This window comes from Copidosoma floridanum, unplaced genomic scaffold (genome assembly GCF_036245765.1).
Source record: "Copidosoma floridanum isolate Cflo_tuat_1 unplaced genomic scaffold, Cflo_Japanese_pri ptg000027l, whole genome shotgun sequence".
NCBI lineage: Eukaryota > Metazoa > Arthropoda > Insecta > Hymenoptera > Encyrtidae > Copidosoma > Copidosoma floridanum.
In genome coordinates this window covers 61118-78008 of record NW_028321904.1, presented here as the reverse complement: position 1 = coordinate 78008, position 16891 = coordinate 61118, and the positions used below count along the sequence as shown (strand labels likewise).

At 33.8% G+C, this 16891-nt stretch overlaps 1 protein-coding gene across 1 annotated transcript in view; it reads right to left on the bottom strand.

The window, feature by feature from the left end:
- Frl (formin-like protein) overlaps positions 1-16891 on the bottom strand; it is a 285761-nt gene that overhangs the window by 245496 nt on the left and 23374 nt on the right. The gene's annotated exons all lie outside the window — the stretch shown is intronic.

The window sequence follows — 16891 nt, the reverse complement described above, 5'->3', positions numbered from 1 at the left end:
AGTTTTAGTGTAATAATGTGAACTTCAGAAATTAAGAAATAATTTTTAAGGTTAATGTTCAAAGTTTCAGAAACGCATACATTTTTCCTTATTACTAAGTGACGAGTAATTTGTCTAAACACTATAAGCAATAATTATAATTCTTTTCAAGTCCAAGTGCAATAATACGTTCGATACTAGATAATAGTGCACGAGGTCAAGTATGACATTTCTGGAGTGCTCCATAAAAAAGATGAGATTTCAGCTAACACATTAATAGAAGCGGAAGATGCCCCCAATTAATAGTGAAACCGATTTTTAAGCACACTCTAGTAAATTTATTACCTATGTGTCAGAAAACTCGTGACTGAAGAATTATGGGTAATCTGTTGACTTACGTAGTTGATAAATATTGTTTTTAAGATGGAAATGCACAGACATGACGTTATGTATTACATGAAACAAGAATTGATGCCATAGAAACTACAAAACATTGGTTAAAGAAATATCACGAAAAATAATACATTTGAATACATTGATGTAAACTGTTAATAAATTAGTTACTCTTAAGTTCAACCATTAATCCAGACTCTATTAGTTACGCATCATTATTGGCTTAGATATTTCTTTAATGTAATACTTCTTAAAATCGCTTTATTGACAATCAAAAAAACAGTTAACTGTTCAGAACTTCGTCATAGACAAAGCACCTGGACCTATACATAGAAGTATCATTTACATTTACTTAAGAATGACATGGCTACTGTGAAGAGTCTAGAATATTTCGCTTGGATGAAAGTATCTGTACCTTCGAAGGTTTTGTACAATTCAAAGATGTATGGCAAGCAACCAAGCGAAACTTTCTAGCCTGTCCAATGTTAACAAGATACTTTAAATGATTATTCAACGATTCTTTATTACCTCGTGTATACAGGGACATTCGTAAGTACTTTAACAGCAGTAACTGACATATACAAACACGTATCCCAAATTCAAATCTGTCAAACAATAAATTTTTTAACAATTTGTTTCAAAATAACGCCAGTTACAAAATTTTTCGATTTGGGCCTATTAAGAACAAGTTTTCAGTGTGGTTTAGTGGGATTAAACAACTGCACAACAACGAGCTATTTGTCGGTAAGTAGTGCAGCACCAGTGAGTACTCAAGTCAAGTACTTCAAGTTCCATCTAGTGTCTACCAGGTACCTGACAAGTCCTCGTCAATAATTTTCTTAAGTCTCTCAAGTTTCCGTGGACTCTTGTAAAGTACCCACCACGTGCTTATTAAGTCCTATCAAGTACCCGTCAAAAGACTATCAAGTACCCACCAAGTACCTGCCTCGTACTTGGCAAGTCTCTGACAAGTTCCCATCAAGTACTTGCTGAGTACCCACCCAGTAGCTGACAAGTGATCGTCAAGTACCCACTAATTACCAACCCAGTACCTGGGCTTGTCTACTGAGAGCGGGCCACCATTCGCGCGCGGGGCTTTTTTCGATCGAGCACGCTGTGTTCAACTCGCTCGTAAAGGTTAGGAGATAGCTGAAAAAATTATTAATAAATACAGACCAATAGATTTTGATCTGCTCTTTCTAATGGTGCTATTCGTTTTCTCTCAAAAATTTTTTTTCGTTGAGAACAATGAGTAAGAAAATCAGGACGTTTCTCTGAAATTGGCCATGGTTTGAAAAAAAAAGTTTTCAAGAATCAAAAGAGCAATGCGAAAATATTAACTCCACAAATTTTCAGAGCAGGAGAGCAAAGAATGCGTTAATTACGAGCAAATGAGGACGTTGAAATGAGCAAGTTGTATGACAGCGAGGCGTGCAGTTGTCGCCTGCGCCGCGCCGTCACGCGGCGACGTACTGTTACTAACGTACCAACGGTGTCGATAGGGCATCTTCTTACAGTTTGTTTATTATGTTATGTTGTTTATAACTTGCACTCTTAAAAAAAATCTGCTGTCAAGACATCTCATGTTATTGTACGTGCACAGTCGTTCGATGTTTTCTGTAAAATACCAAAAAATGAGAGTTTTTTGTAAACTTCCAAAAATATTGTACAAAGCGCTTGTTAAGAGTAACTTGTGCATAACTAGGTATGTATAAAACTTTAAAATTAAATACGCTCTCAACACTATTTTAACTTCAAATAAATTTGTTCATTTCATTCATTTGCTTTCTCTCTGGTAAAAAATTTTTTTACATAAAAAAAAACCATTTGCTAATGTTCTAAAACAAGCTCATCATAGAATAGTTAATACAACAAACTGCACGCCTCGCCACCATGCGACTTGCTTATTCCAACGTCTTTATTTGCTTGTAATTCACGCATTCTTTGCTCTCCCACTCTGAATTTTGTGGAGTTGATATTTCAGCATTGCTCTTTCGATTCCTGCAAATTTTATTATTTAAACCATGGCAAATTTCAGAGAAACGTCCTGAACTTCTGACTCATTTTTCTCAACGAAAACAAATTTTTGAGGGAAAACGAATAGCACCATTAGAAAGAGCAGATCAAAATCTATCGGTTTGTATTTTTTAATAATTTTTACAGCTATCTCCTAACCATTACGAGCGAGTCAAGCACAGCGTGCTCGAGTGAAGAAAGCCTCGCGCGCGCAAGGTAGCCCGCTTTCAGTGGACAAGCTCACCTGCCAAATGCCTATTAAGTATCCACCAAGTGCCAGCCAAGTTTCACCAAGTACCCATGAGGTCACAGCTAAATGTCTATCAAGTGCCAGTTTAGTACCTGACTTACGACCAGGAAGTGCCTGCGAAGTGCCTGCTAAGTTTCTACTGACTAGAAGCCTACTAAGTACTTGTGATGTAATGATTCCCTAGTATCGTGTGCCTTTGTTATTGCATACAATTTACTTAAATTGTGTCAAGTTCTCTTATAAGTTAATAGTTTTGGAAGTCTTTAGTCGCTGTAATTGCATAATTATCAAAGGTTAACTTTTTTGCAGCGTGTTGACTTGTAGTAATTGTCAGTTATTTAATACAAAGTGAATAATAATATATTAGTTAAATGGTTATATGTTTTGTTTGATAATATAATTAAGATTTTTACACTGATAAAGTGTCTTATGCTATGAAAGCAATAAATTATCAATGATTTTGCACTTCGCAACAACATTAGCACGCCACCTCTTGGTCACTAGCGCCATACTGTTGACTACTTACCGACAAATAGCCAATTGCTATGCAGTTATTTATTGACACCAAACCACACTCTGTGGCAGTCTGCGCTGCTAAAACTTTGGTCCAAATAGGCTAAACTAAAATAATCTTGTAACAGGCGTTCTTCAAAAACAAACTGCTTAAAAAATTATTTTTTGGCGGCTTGGCTTCAGGATAAGCTGCTGTACACACCAATCATCGCTGTTAAAGTACTTATGAATTTATGAATGTCCCTCTATACATTATACTCAAATGCATAAGGTGAATACTAAAATATTAATTCAGTTATAAGTATCAGAATTATTAAAGTAAGATTCTCCTCCAGACTCGGAGAGCTTGAAAATACCCTAAAAACAAAATGGATACTAGTTTTTTTTAAGAGCTTCCATAATCTTTGAGTTTCTTCGACGATTAAGTTATTTTAACTCATCATCACTTTTGGGAGTCAAGAGTTTCGACTTTATAAGAATATCTTGATCAGTCTTGAGCCACGCATTCTCCTCCGTTATCACAATTTTTGACGTTACTCAGCGATTCTCACATGTGCCTATACCATAGTATTTTAGGGCGGTTAGAACTTGCTCACTTACCCAGCAACTCCTTTCGACTGCACTTGCATACTCTAGAGTTATCTCGCAAACTTGGCAGTCTTTACGTGCACTATTATTTGTACACTCACATTTCCTCCCATGCATCCACTTTCAGGCTTGTTTTACCCTGATGTTACCCCTTGCATGCACTCAGGAGCTCATATTATTATCCTCACATGTATTAGAGCGCTTTTATTGCCATCGCATGCTTGCATACTCAAGCATTTCTTAGCAGTGATACTTGCGTAGTCTTGCGTCACCTCACACATTTGAGTGGCTTTAGAATAGTACATGTGTGCTTTAACATACGTGATCAAATTTGAGATACATTGTTTTTTAACTTGCGTGAGTCATACGTAGTAGAACGCTTGTTACATTTTTATCACATTTTAATATACATATGGCGGTAAACTTTGGACTCGATTCGATATTTGAAAGAACTCAATGAAACTCCTAGTAATCAAACAACCAAACCCTCTTTTCAATTTTACTTTCTTGTACAGTGAATTTATTTATAACTAGATGAATGAGATTAATACGATGAAAGTTAAAAAAAAAATCTAATGTTAAGGTTCTTTTAGATACAACTTATTTATTAATTAAATATTATACATATTAATTGCGTTTATAAATTATAAGGAATCACTGCCAATTTTTTAAAAATAATATACAGTTGCATAATATAAGGTTACATAAACATAAGACTTAGTTCGGTGACGAAGCTGCCTGTTAGAAGCGTACATTTCAAGCAAATGTAAGACTTATTTCGATGACTAAGCTGCGTAAGTAAAGCTCGAGCAAACCAGGCCACGGTAGACTTGCCTAAAAAGTAAATTAAAGAGAAACAGGAAAGAAAGGACCGTCAACTTGGATTCCGACATTAAAAGCATCAGCCTAATTATCGTCATCACCACAAGTACTTTTGATTAGAATCGTTCGTTGCGGTCAACCTTGTAAGATCTTGCGACTGCATGCGCGCAAACATTGGCTTATCAACGATCATAAAAGTGAGTTAAGTTAAGGAAAACTATAAATTGTTAAAACATTGTAAGTGCAAATCTGAAACTTTATAATTCATATTATTTGAATAAATCGATTATTTCCACCTTTACATAATTTATTGAATAATTAGATAAGACGTCATAACTAATTAATAACTTGGTTGTTAATTAAATTTATTCTCTTAATTCAAATATTTCAAGATTCAAGATTTTAGTTGATAGAAACATCATTTTTACTTTGATGAATAAATTTTATACCAACGAAAAATTAAATAGACAACGTACGACAAAGACCTTTACAAGGACGCGAGATAAAGAGACGAATAAAATATGCTACTATTGCATTAGATAAGATATAAATTCAAACAGTAGGTAACCGCCAGCTCGGCGTGTAACACACTAACACCACTCCATATATACCATTCGGTGAAACATAACACCACAACACCAAGTCAACGATTTAAGCAGAAAGTATAGTGCAAGTAAGAGCAAATAAGGTCTTTGGGCTGACAGCTAGTCGCGAGAAAAATCACAGCGTTCTGGAGCGATGCAGCCAGTTGTAGTGTTATTTCCTAACGTCTCCTGGTATTGCGTCGATGATGTTAGTGTCCAAGGTGCTTTTTTTTGCAGAGCTCAGTCCTTTTAGTGAATCAAGGTAGGAAGATTGGTTTGTGACACTAGCCTGTCGAAGACTATACCGTTTTCTCAAGTTAATTCCTCCTTCATAGCTTCATCCAGTATTAGATTTGAGTCAAGCTTTCTTGTCAAAGTTTAAGTAATGCATAGAGACAAGAGAGAACGTTAAGACTTATGATGGCCCTGGGGTGATATTTTCAGTCATTTCTTATTACTCTCAATGATGGAGAGCCGGCTGGGATAGCTCGACTCTTACCCTTAGAGTCTCTGCGTACGGAGATCGTGGTGGAGGGAGACACGCTACTAGTCGAAGAATAACTTGCCTTTGAATTATTCCCCAGATATTATTCGTGTCTTGCTGTTGTAGCAAAAGGTGCTCTTGTAGAAACAGATCGGTTGAAAGAATTTAAAGACATTAGAAATTGAAGTATTGAAGCAGATTGTGTTCTGGCTGAACGTCTCCATCTCTCTTCTTGAACTGCCGTCGAATGACTATAGTGGTTAACATTTTGCTCAGGGATATCATCACCAGACCCAGTTACTTCTATTGCAAGTAGCTTCGATTTTACTTCAATGCCATCTAACAAATCCTAGCGATTTCAAGCAAAAAGCTAGCGTCCTTTTAAAAATCTTTGAGCTTATTTATTGCTATTGCGACTTATTTTTCAAAATAACTGTACAAAAACCATATAGGTAGTGTCAAGAATCAGTATGCAAAATTTCCGCGATATCGGTTGAGTAGTTTTCGCGGTTAGCGATTACAACGATTTTTGTGACTTTGCTTTGTATATTAGTAAGATGATTTCATATGAAAGTTTTGACGAGACATTTATAAACGTCTCATTGCACTCATGTAAGGCCCTTACTGAGAAATATTTTACACTTATGACACAGCCACACAAAAAAAAATTTCTGACCTGGAGGCCTTACTATGTGTACTAAATGTTTGGAGGTTGCTGAGTCCGAATCTGGGGTCAGTTTTATCCCAGCATATCTGGGTTCAGTAATAACCTTAAAATGTGTCTCCAGATTTGCTTTTTTTTTAACTGCTAACCGTATGGTTTTAAAACATCTTAATCCTTCAGTACAGTAACTCGATTACCCCTTAATTAAATAACTACATAGTTGTCACATAAATGTATAACCTCATAACTTTCTTAAAGTATAATCCTATGATCCTTAAATTCGATAAAAAAAATTTGGCTCGAGTTCATCCACCAATCACTGTGTATTTGTACAGTAAGCAAAAGCGTGTTCTTCATCTTTAGTGTTGTCGAAATTGTATCTCTCTGTTTCTGTAAAAGGTTACTTTTATTTTTTAATTTTGGGTTTGAGTAGATTTCCCTTTTTTAGAAAGGATGACGGATATTTTAAGCAATCCTATTATAATCCCAAATCCCTCACTAGGTCATTCCACTAACTTGCGATATTAATCGCAGTTCCTTAAGACACGCACCATTCTCCGTATCACTACGTATCTCAACAACATTGTTAGATTCCAGTTCAACTTCCATATTTATTACTACGTGGATATCGATGTTATTAGCATTAATTTTGAATGATCACATGTCAATGGCATCATCACTTATTTTGTCATTTATGTATGCAGATACTGAAGGTATGACAGATGAAACATTATCGTACACAATTTTGTTTTTAGTTGTACTCTCTTATTACATTGCAGCAGTAAGAACAGTCATTTAAACTTGAAGATGACTCCATCTATCAAATATCTTGCGACATAAGTTACAGATGATATTTGGGGCCCATCGTCCAATTTCAGACTTATCCACATTGAACCCGAAAATATCCCTGTAAATCTGTCGAATACGATTATCAATGACTTTTCATAGAGAGTTTCGTTTATAAGGCGTTTTACATTAACTCTCCAAGCGTGTTGCGTGAGCGCTAAATGAGCATACTTTTTAGCTTACTGTTATGCTATTGAAATACTTATTTTACAACTACTTAAAACATTCTTACAATGTATTTTTTCTTACTTTTTAGATGCATTAATCAGTTTTCTAAGAAAACGTCAATATAACCTCCAAAATTATAAAAGAAAAAAAGCGCTGTATCTCAAAAATTCTATTTTTTTATATTTTTTCAAGTAGTTTAGATCGAAAGAACAGCTCTTTTTACGTCAGTGTAGCAATTTTAAAAAATCTGCTTTTTTTGGATCAGTTAAAAAAACAAAATTCCCTTAGCTTGGCTTGGACACTTTTGAATGCGACACTTAAAATGTATTTTGATAAATTATAAATATACAGTTTCATTATTTTTATTCATTATTAAGAATATCGTATCATAAATATTTTTTTATTCTTATAGAAAGAAATTTATTTGTTAATGCTTTGAAAACAAGTAATTATAATGAAAATGCCTATAGTGATACTGATAATCATCCTGACTATTATAATCAAACAAATAAAACTACATTCATTAATTACTATTGAAAAAACAATTGTTATTTCAACAGTTACAAACTTACAATGTTGCAGTAGTAGAAATACAGATTATCCGAGCTATATTAATCAATTTTTCTGTTTGCTGTTACTTACAATGATCATAATTATCTTAAGCATGAAATGCACAGTAGTAAGATAAAATAACCTGTATTACTTTTTTGTTACGGATATTTTTAGCATATCAGAGTATCACAACATGTGCCGGGCATATGGGTATAAAGCTCCATTAGCTTACTATAAAACAATAACAAAGTATATTTGTTTAACTTATAAGCACTTTGCTTCTAACTTTTGGTCCAAGGTAGCTTATTTATACTTTAAGAACAAAACAGACAATATCTGTGTTTGCTGCCTATAGGCACAGGTATGCTGTATCGAACCGCGGAGCAGCCTTTACAAATCGTGGAGCTTAGACAAACGCGTGATACTTTTTTTTTTTAATATATACATATATATATATATATATATATATATATATATATATATATATATATATATATTTCTGCAAAAGAAAAAAAAACATACTATCCAAAATCGCTACATCGACGTAAAAAGACCAGTACTTTCGATCTAAACTACTTTAAAAAATTAAAAACGGAGTTTTTGAGGTGTTGCGCTTTTTTTTTTTGTAATTTTGGAGGTTATGTTAACATTTTTTCGAAAAGTTGATTACTGCCCCTAAAACGTGAGAAAAAAAATACATCGAAAAAGCGTTTGAAGTATTTGTAAAGAAATAATTTAATAGCATAGTAGCGAGCTAAAAAGTATGCTCATTTTGCAGTCACGCAACGTGCTTTGAGAGTTGGCGTAAAACACCTCATATACGTACCGTAATTTAACGTAATTTAACGTAATGTACAACAATTAGATCATTGTATGATAGAAACATGACGTTTCGTGGTTTTAACTACTACGACAACTTTAAGAGTACTTTTTGGGCTATGACCAAATCCATATGTGCTGGAATGAAACCGACCTCGTATTCGGATTCAGTGACCCTAAAAACTTACAGTACACATTTATGGGCCCATACGCCAAAATTTTTGTCATCGGGTTTAAGGTTTATATTGGTACAGGGTTATAGGGTTATGTTGTTATGTGACAATGGAGTTATGTAATTATTTGATGAGGGGTTATTGAGTTACTGTATTATAGGGTTATAAGATTTTAGGGTCATATGGATGGAACAGTTTTAACGATTACAGCAATATTAAGCGTGTATTTTGAGGTTATGGCTGAACCTAGATGTGATTGAACAAAACTGACCTCAGATTCAGATTCAGCGACCTTACAAACATTTACATTAAACAGTAATTTAAATAAATAAATCCTGAAAGCGTGTACTATACGCTTGGAAAACTACAACAAATATAAGAGCTAGCATGAGGGAGGAGTACCTAATGTTGGTGCATGCACTTTTTTAGCGTGTTCTCTACTCCTATAAGTCGTGTACTTTTAGCCATATTATGTCCAACATATAACCTACATCCAACTCGAAAAGTACTATTAGAGAAGTATTATAACGTCTTCAAGTCATACATTTATATATACAATCATGCCAAATAAAGTCTGTATTTAAAATGGTTAGAGTTAACTTACGCATAATCTTACCGTACACTTTTTCCAAAGCTTACTCCATCAGCAATTTGTAACTTATTTCTGACCTACTTTTAAAAATAACTTTGTTGTTTCGAATTTGACGTTCAAAGCATCTTTGTTTTCTTACGTATTTGTTCAAAAGAAATGTACTCCTTCTTCTCTAGTTTAAAACTTTTAAACTGTTCAAACTCTTTATTTAAATTAATCAAAAAATTCAAATTTTAATGATTCACAACCACCCATACCAAATATAAAATAGAATTTAAAAAAAAATGTTGCAAGAACCTACGGCTACACTGTTTGTGTACAGCAAACTTTATTATTACATTGATTTCTACATTGCATTGCCGATTTTTGTGCACGGTGGCGGCGGCGCGGGTGACGGTAGTAACAAATTAACTTTTAATATTTATATATACTCTCCCATGTACCCCCTGTATATGTATATCATATGATACACCACATGGTACACCACATGTATACTATGTATGATATATTACATTAGTAACTTTATAATGTTCTATTAAATTCTTATCCTTTTAAAAATATTAATGTTTACAGTTTATTATATGTGTCACCCTTTTTTAAGGCCTTATTGTAAATGTAGGATCTCTATAAGTTTTACCATGTGCTATTAGGTAATAAGTTTCTAAGGGATGTGCATGGTGAGGAAGTTATGGTAGGGCTGCAGAAGGACGGTGATAGGCTACGTAAAGCATGTCGGGGTCGAAGGGAGGTTATAGTAAGTCACACAAGCTCAAAAAGAGCTCAAAAATCAACTTATTCCTACCTAATTTGATGAAAAATTTTATGTATTCACAAAAGCATGTCTAAGCATGGGAGACAAGACAACTATTACTGACGATACAAGTGATAAATTACATAATATTAGGGCTTCGTCTCAAGGTTGAGACGTTGTATGACTTAAATTATTAGTATGAATTGATTATAAAGTTTTTCATTGGTTCAATGATTACTCAACATGGATTTCATATTAATTGTGTAATAATACATGTTATTTACAATTAATTTCAATATTCATTTATTCCTGTATGTACTGGGGCTTAAGCATTAAATTTGTATTGTATGAGCATTGTTTTGACTTGAATAAGAAGCTACAATTCAATTTGATTAACTATAGATATTTTATAAGGCCACTACTAATCAAATCATTTATAATTTTGAATTTAAACATCAATTCAGTCAATCATTAACGTTAAAAAATCTAATTAATTTCAATATTGTCTTTAAATATATAATAAGTAACAGTAGACCAACTAATTGTATACTTTATATGAAAACAACTCATACAATTAAGTTCATTCTTGATTTATAGATATGAGACTAGTAACAATTATAATCATAATATTTCGTAACAATCTTTGGCTGCTGCTGTAGAAACTAAACACATGTGCAAAAAAGTCTGGAAAATTAAGTATACCCAAAAAATTATGTATACATAGTCGTTTTCGTCACAGAAGCACTGTCTCCATAGGCTATTTTACAGTCCGGGGATAACCGTAGTTGGGTGGCATTAATGTGCTGAACATTATTCTTCCTACTGAAAGTACAGTAAACGTTTAAATGTCATGAAAAACGCCCCAAGGTAGAAAAAGAGATTTTGTACCATGGGTGCAACGTACAAATAACGCACATAAAGGGCTGATGTATGTTTATGATCAAATTGTGAACGACGCTTTTTTGGCTAAGGGTACAAAATGCTGCTTTGCGACTATAGGCTCGCTTTATACTTACAAATCACTTCTCACCCATTCGGCACAAAGTGATTTAAGAGCCCAGCGTAAAGCAAGCATTTTGCTCTCAGTAATAGTAGTAGTTTTCGTCACAAACGTGCATCTTTCCAGGGGGTTGTTGAGCCCGAGGGCGCTTGCAAAGTAACACATGAGTGACCCTTGACACTACCCTCGTTGAATGCTCATGAGTAATAAACACTTTTTATCCTCGTGAGGGCACAGCAACCATTCAAAAATACCTCAAGTAGAAAAAAACAAGTTTTTCAAGTACTTGCCCTGAAAGATAAAAACGCATAGTATTTCTCCTTATTTAGCTCAAAAAAGAAGATTCAATGATGTTTGTTCGAAAATTTTTAATAATTAAAAGTATCATTTTATAAATATGTTATTTTTATAATAATGTTCTTTAAACATCAGACAATTAATTAGAGTACTGTAACGTCAGTAAACTAAAATTTCTAATAATTTATTTCGCCGCTCGTTTCTTCGGAATTTTCCATGTTGACTTAAAAATACTTTCGAGCAGGGACCAACGTGCATCTGAAAAGAGATGAATCACCTGCAAACCCTATTCGTAGCTGCAGCACATCAACCAACTATGATTCATGCAAACGCACGTTGGCCTATGCTGATCGGAAACGAAAAGCAAATAAGATAATAAAATACTTTTTCATACCGAGGAATGAAATAACTTTAAAAACTAATAGAGGCAAAAAGTCCAACTTGAAACAGCTGAACTGGGGTGCAATACTAAAAGCGGCACAACTTAGTATATATCAGTGCCCTCCGGTGAATTTGGAAATTCAAAGTGATCAGTGATCCGTTGGGAGCGAAGTGTGAGAAAATAAATAAATACAAGTAAAGAGTATTTAAATTTTTCTTGCGTTGATTTATTAATGCGCAACGTTTCGCTGACAATATGCGTCAGCCTCATCAGGCTACAAAATTAAAATTAAAAACACACAATGAATGATCTGGAAGGCTCAAACACAAAAATACAATAAATTTTTATGTAAATTGTTACCGCAGGTACGCGAGAATTCGTAAGTTTGGTTGACTTACTCGTCACCTGTCGTGCTATCGACTAACAATAAATTACAACAACAAGCCAGCGCTTATATAGGCGGAGCCGCAAAGGTAGACGGTAAAGGGCGATGAACTCGATCGGGACATTTAAACTTTCGTAGTAAAGGAAGGTATGCTCTATTAAAGGAAAGTACATCCTCCTTTCTATTGATGTTGTGTTTGTCGAGTTTTGTATAAAGCATTTCGGAAATAATTCTTTTTTTGTAATTGGATTCTTTGTCAAGGATTTTAAAGTTATCCCAATCGAATTCATGGTCGAAATTGATTTGGTGTGCACAAACAACGGAATCAGAGTTTTTACTTTGCATATGTTCACTAATGCGGACCTCCGCCGCTCGCTTTGTTTCACTTACATATGATGCAGGACAAATTTTACAATAAAACTTATATACTACATTTGTCTGTTTATGTTTATTCGTTGTATCTTTTCCTAAGCGGACGATATGCTGCAGTTTATTGTTAATAAGAGGGTAAATGTGAATATTGTAGGGTTTTAACACGGTTGAAATTTTTTCAAAATTATTGTCAATGTATGGTATGCCAATTTTGCAGAGAGGGTAGGTGTTTGTAGTGCTTCTGTTATGATTACTATTGTTGTGTCTTTTTAATCTGACCTTTATGTTTTTATTAATAAAGTTAACAGGGTAATTGTTTTTTATCAACAGGTCTTTCACCCTAGCAATATTCACACCGTGAAAACGTGTACTGGCAAGTAAGATCGCCCTATCAACCAAATTAAAAACAACATTTCTCTTATAGCTAACTGGATGACCAGAAAAATAATTTAAGATTCGTCCGAAAGAAGTAGGTTTTTCAAACCAGTCAAAATAAAAATAATTAGAATTTCTTATTATGTCAAGTCTAAAAAGTTGAGTTTCTTGTCAATCTCCATTTCATATTTATATTGTAGTTTGGGATGATATGAATTAAAAATGTTTAAAATTTGGTCAATATGGTCAACATTAATAAAAAGTAATAGATCATCTACGTAACGAAAATAAAAAGATAGAATAATATTATAGTTATTTTTTAAAATGGAGAAACAATCGTTTTTCCAGGTCATCCATTACAAGGTCAGCAAACAAAGGTGAAATAGGAGAACCCATTGGCGTGCCGAAAATTTGTTGATAAAGAATGTTGTCAAAAGTAAAAAAAGTATTATTGAACAAAAATTCTGTACATTGTCGAATTTCATCAACCGGGATTCGACATTTATTTATTATGGTCACAATACGTCGATCGATGCTCCGTAGTACCAACTCTAGAGGAATATTAGTACATAGGGAGCTGACATCTAAAGACATTAGTCTATAATTAGTAGTGGGTTTTATATTTTTTAGTTTGTTTTTCAATTCAAAGCTATTATTAATGTGTGATATTGGAACGTTGACTGACTTCTGAAGTTCATCGTAAATTACTTTTGCTAGAAAATATGTAGGGCTATTGATAAGAGAGACGATAGGACGTAAAGGGGCATCGACCTTGTGAATTTTCGGCAAGCCATAACATTTAGCTAGACTTGTATCTGTGAGCGACAAAGCGTTGGGATGGTATGTTCTAGAAAGAAAGCCGTTAGAGTTGAGATTCTTCAAAATGTTAGAGGTTCTCTTTTGTAGAGAGTTTAATAGGTTTTTTGAAATAATTTTATACGTCGATTTATTAGACAGTAAATTATGCATTCTTTATGTATAGTCACTTTTTTTTAAACAAACCGTAACGTTGCCTTTGTCAGCAGAGGTGAAAAATATATCGGGATTTGTGTTTAGAAAATTTTTTGTTGATTTTAAATTTTTTGCATATTGGCAGTTCTTTCTAGAAATAGCTGGATTTTGTTTACAAGCATTAACTAAAGATTGCGATAATTTGTCACGGATTTCGGTCTTTACTCGATCGTTCGTATCGAGGTGTGAGAGACCAACTTCTAGGTTTTTGATAATACGTAAAAAATCGCGTTTACGAAAAGTTGATGGGAGATTGAAATTCGGTCCAAGAGATGCAATTTCGGCGACATCTTTAGGAATGGCTATATTCGTTAAATTGTGTATTGAATCATTATTACTGGTTGTGGTGTTTGTTTTCGGTAAGATTTTTTTATTTTTATTACGTAGATGATGTATTACTTTTTAATAATGTTGACCATATTGACCAAATTTTAAACATTTTTAATTAATATCATCCCAAACTACAATTTACATATAAAATGGAGATTGACAAGAAACTCAACTTTTTAGACTTGACGATAATAAGAAATTCTAATTATTTTAATTTTGACTGGTTTGAAAAACCTACTTCTTCCGGACGAATCTTAAATTATTTTTCTGGTCATCCAGTTAGCTATAAGAGAAATATTGTTTTTCCTTACACCTCCGCCGAAAGTTCGTTTCATCTGACCCGATTTTGAGCTAGAAAAAGCCTCATATCAGTCCTGCCATATGTGCGCAGAACGAAGTGCGCAGATATAATATATAGTTATATATTCAGCACCGAGAAGCAGCAGTAGTTATACAATACGTGGAGCGCGCGGTGGCTCAGTCGGCTAGGTCGTGGATTGGCACGCGGAAGACCGTTGTTCGATTCCCGGCCAGTGCGACTTTTTCGGGCAAGTACCTCTGTGTATTTTCACATGTGCTTTTTCACCACGCAATGCTCCTCGAAGAGGGTTTAGGCGACCTCCTTGCAGCATAATTGCTTAATTTCCCCCTACCCCCCTCTAAGTAATAGGAGGCCTCCCTATCCCTCTTCCCTTTCTTCTCCCAAGTGCTAAGTGCCCTCAGTAGTGCCCTTTATAGGAGCCGGACGTAAAGCACTGTAATATAAAAAAAAAAAAAAGTTATACAATACATATGTATATATACGGCTAACGGAGTTATAACATTTGAAGTTTACACAACACAGAAAATCGTTGGATATTTATTTACATAAATTATTGGATATATATATATATTTTGTTCAACTTACATGTATATATAAATGTATTAATTTCATATGATCAGAGTACACAACACAAAATAAAAACTATCAAATTAATGTTTTTTGATCAGTTACTTTCACTTTAATGATTTATTTAGTATATAAATGTAGTGTATACATGTCATATTACAAAAATAAACTATGAAATCTTTTACTTAATCGAATTATGCTTATCACAATTACAATAGTTATTGATAATAACCTGATTTATTTTGCACTTACAGATATAAACATTAGGATTTTTAAAATAATCTTTATAGGATCCATGATTCGAATTTAAACAAGAAAATAAATTGTTTATAACTTCTGAAAAATTGGCACCGTGCTTGTCGCTTGAATCTGATTCATTTTCATTTGTTTGATTATGATCTAGCACTTGGTCGCAATTTTCTTGATTTGATTTAGATTCAAAAATCGCAGACTTAAAATTTTCTTGATTATCATACTTAGATTTTTTCTTTGGCGGTGAAGTACTTTGCCTGGTAGATATCTGAAGACTAGCAGACGTCGATGGCTTATCAATGCTCGCTATTTGTTCAAAAATTTTTTTTCGGTTGTATTCCGAGTTTCTCACATACGTTTGAGCTATAGCATCAGATTTCCACCCTCCCAGTTGTTTTATTGATACTAAGTTGCCTTCAGCGTTGCCTAATAAGTTAGTACCAGTAGCTCTAAATCAGTGACCAGTGTAATTATCTAGATCTTGTATATTCAAGTACAGAGCTATGACCCTTGGAGTTTCACTAATTTTGTGCCTTCCAATCACTTGGTTAGTGCACTTTCCTCTTTGGTAATTAATGAGAAAACGACTAGTTTCGACATGACTAGGTCTTGGAGACCAATATTTTTTAACAATACTGTAATATTCACCACCAACATTAAACGTTCGTGGATAATAATTTTTCGTATCCTTTACAGTGATAAAATACTGATTGTTTACTTCGTTAAAGTTGGTTGTTGAAAGATTTAAAATCTCACACGTACGTAAAGCGCCAAAAATACCAAGAATCAATATTACCTGCAATGATAGAGAATCATACATGTGACAATGAAAAAAATCAAAGAAAAAGTCAACAAATGAAAAAAAAATCGAATACCTTAGACCCCAAGTAAAAGTTGTCATAACTCCCCAAAAATGTCTTCACTTGTTCCCAAGTAAATGCTTTTGCCTTCTTAGGTTTGTAGCCTTTGGAATTATTCTTCAACATCGTTTTCAAATTGTGAAATTTATCGATGTCCACTCCTTTTCTTAGATCTAGCGTACACTTCAGCATTGACCAATGACCCCAAGCCGTACTTGGTCTGACTTTTTTTGCCATATCAGAAAAATAAACAAGTAATATTTTTTCTTCTATATTTCTGACTTGAATAACAGCCATCAACTGCATAAACTTTCCATAACTGAGATTGTAACGAGCTAAAGACTTTGGAGGCAAAAGGTTGTTTTTGATGAGCTCCGCTTCTCTTTCAAAGTCTCTTTCAACATGAGCATTGTCAAATTCAGTCTCACTGTCGGATGAAATGCTGGAGTCAACCATTTTTCTTTACCTATTTTAAATCAAATAAAGAAATAAAAAACAGATTTATGTGTTATGCAGTGTATAAATAAAGTGAGATTAGATAGAC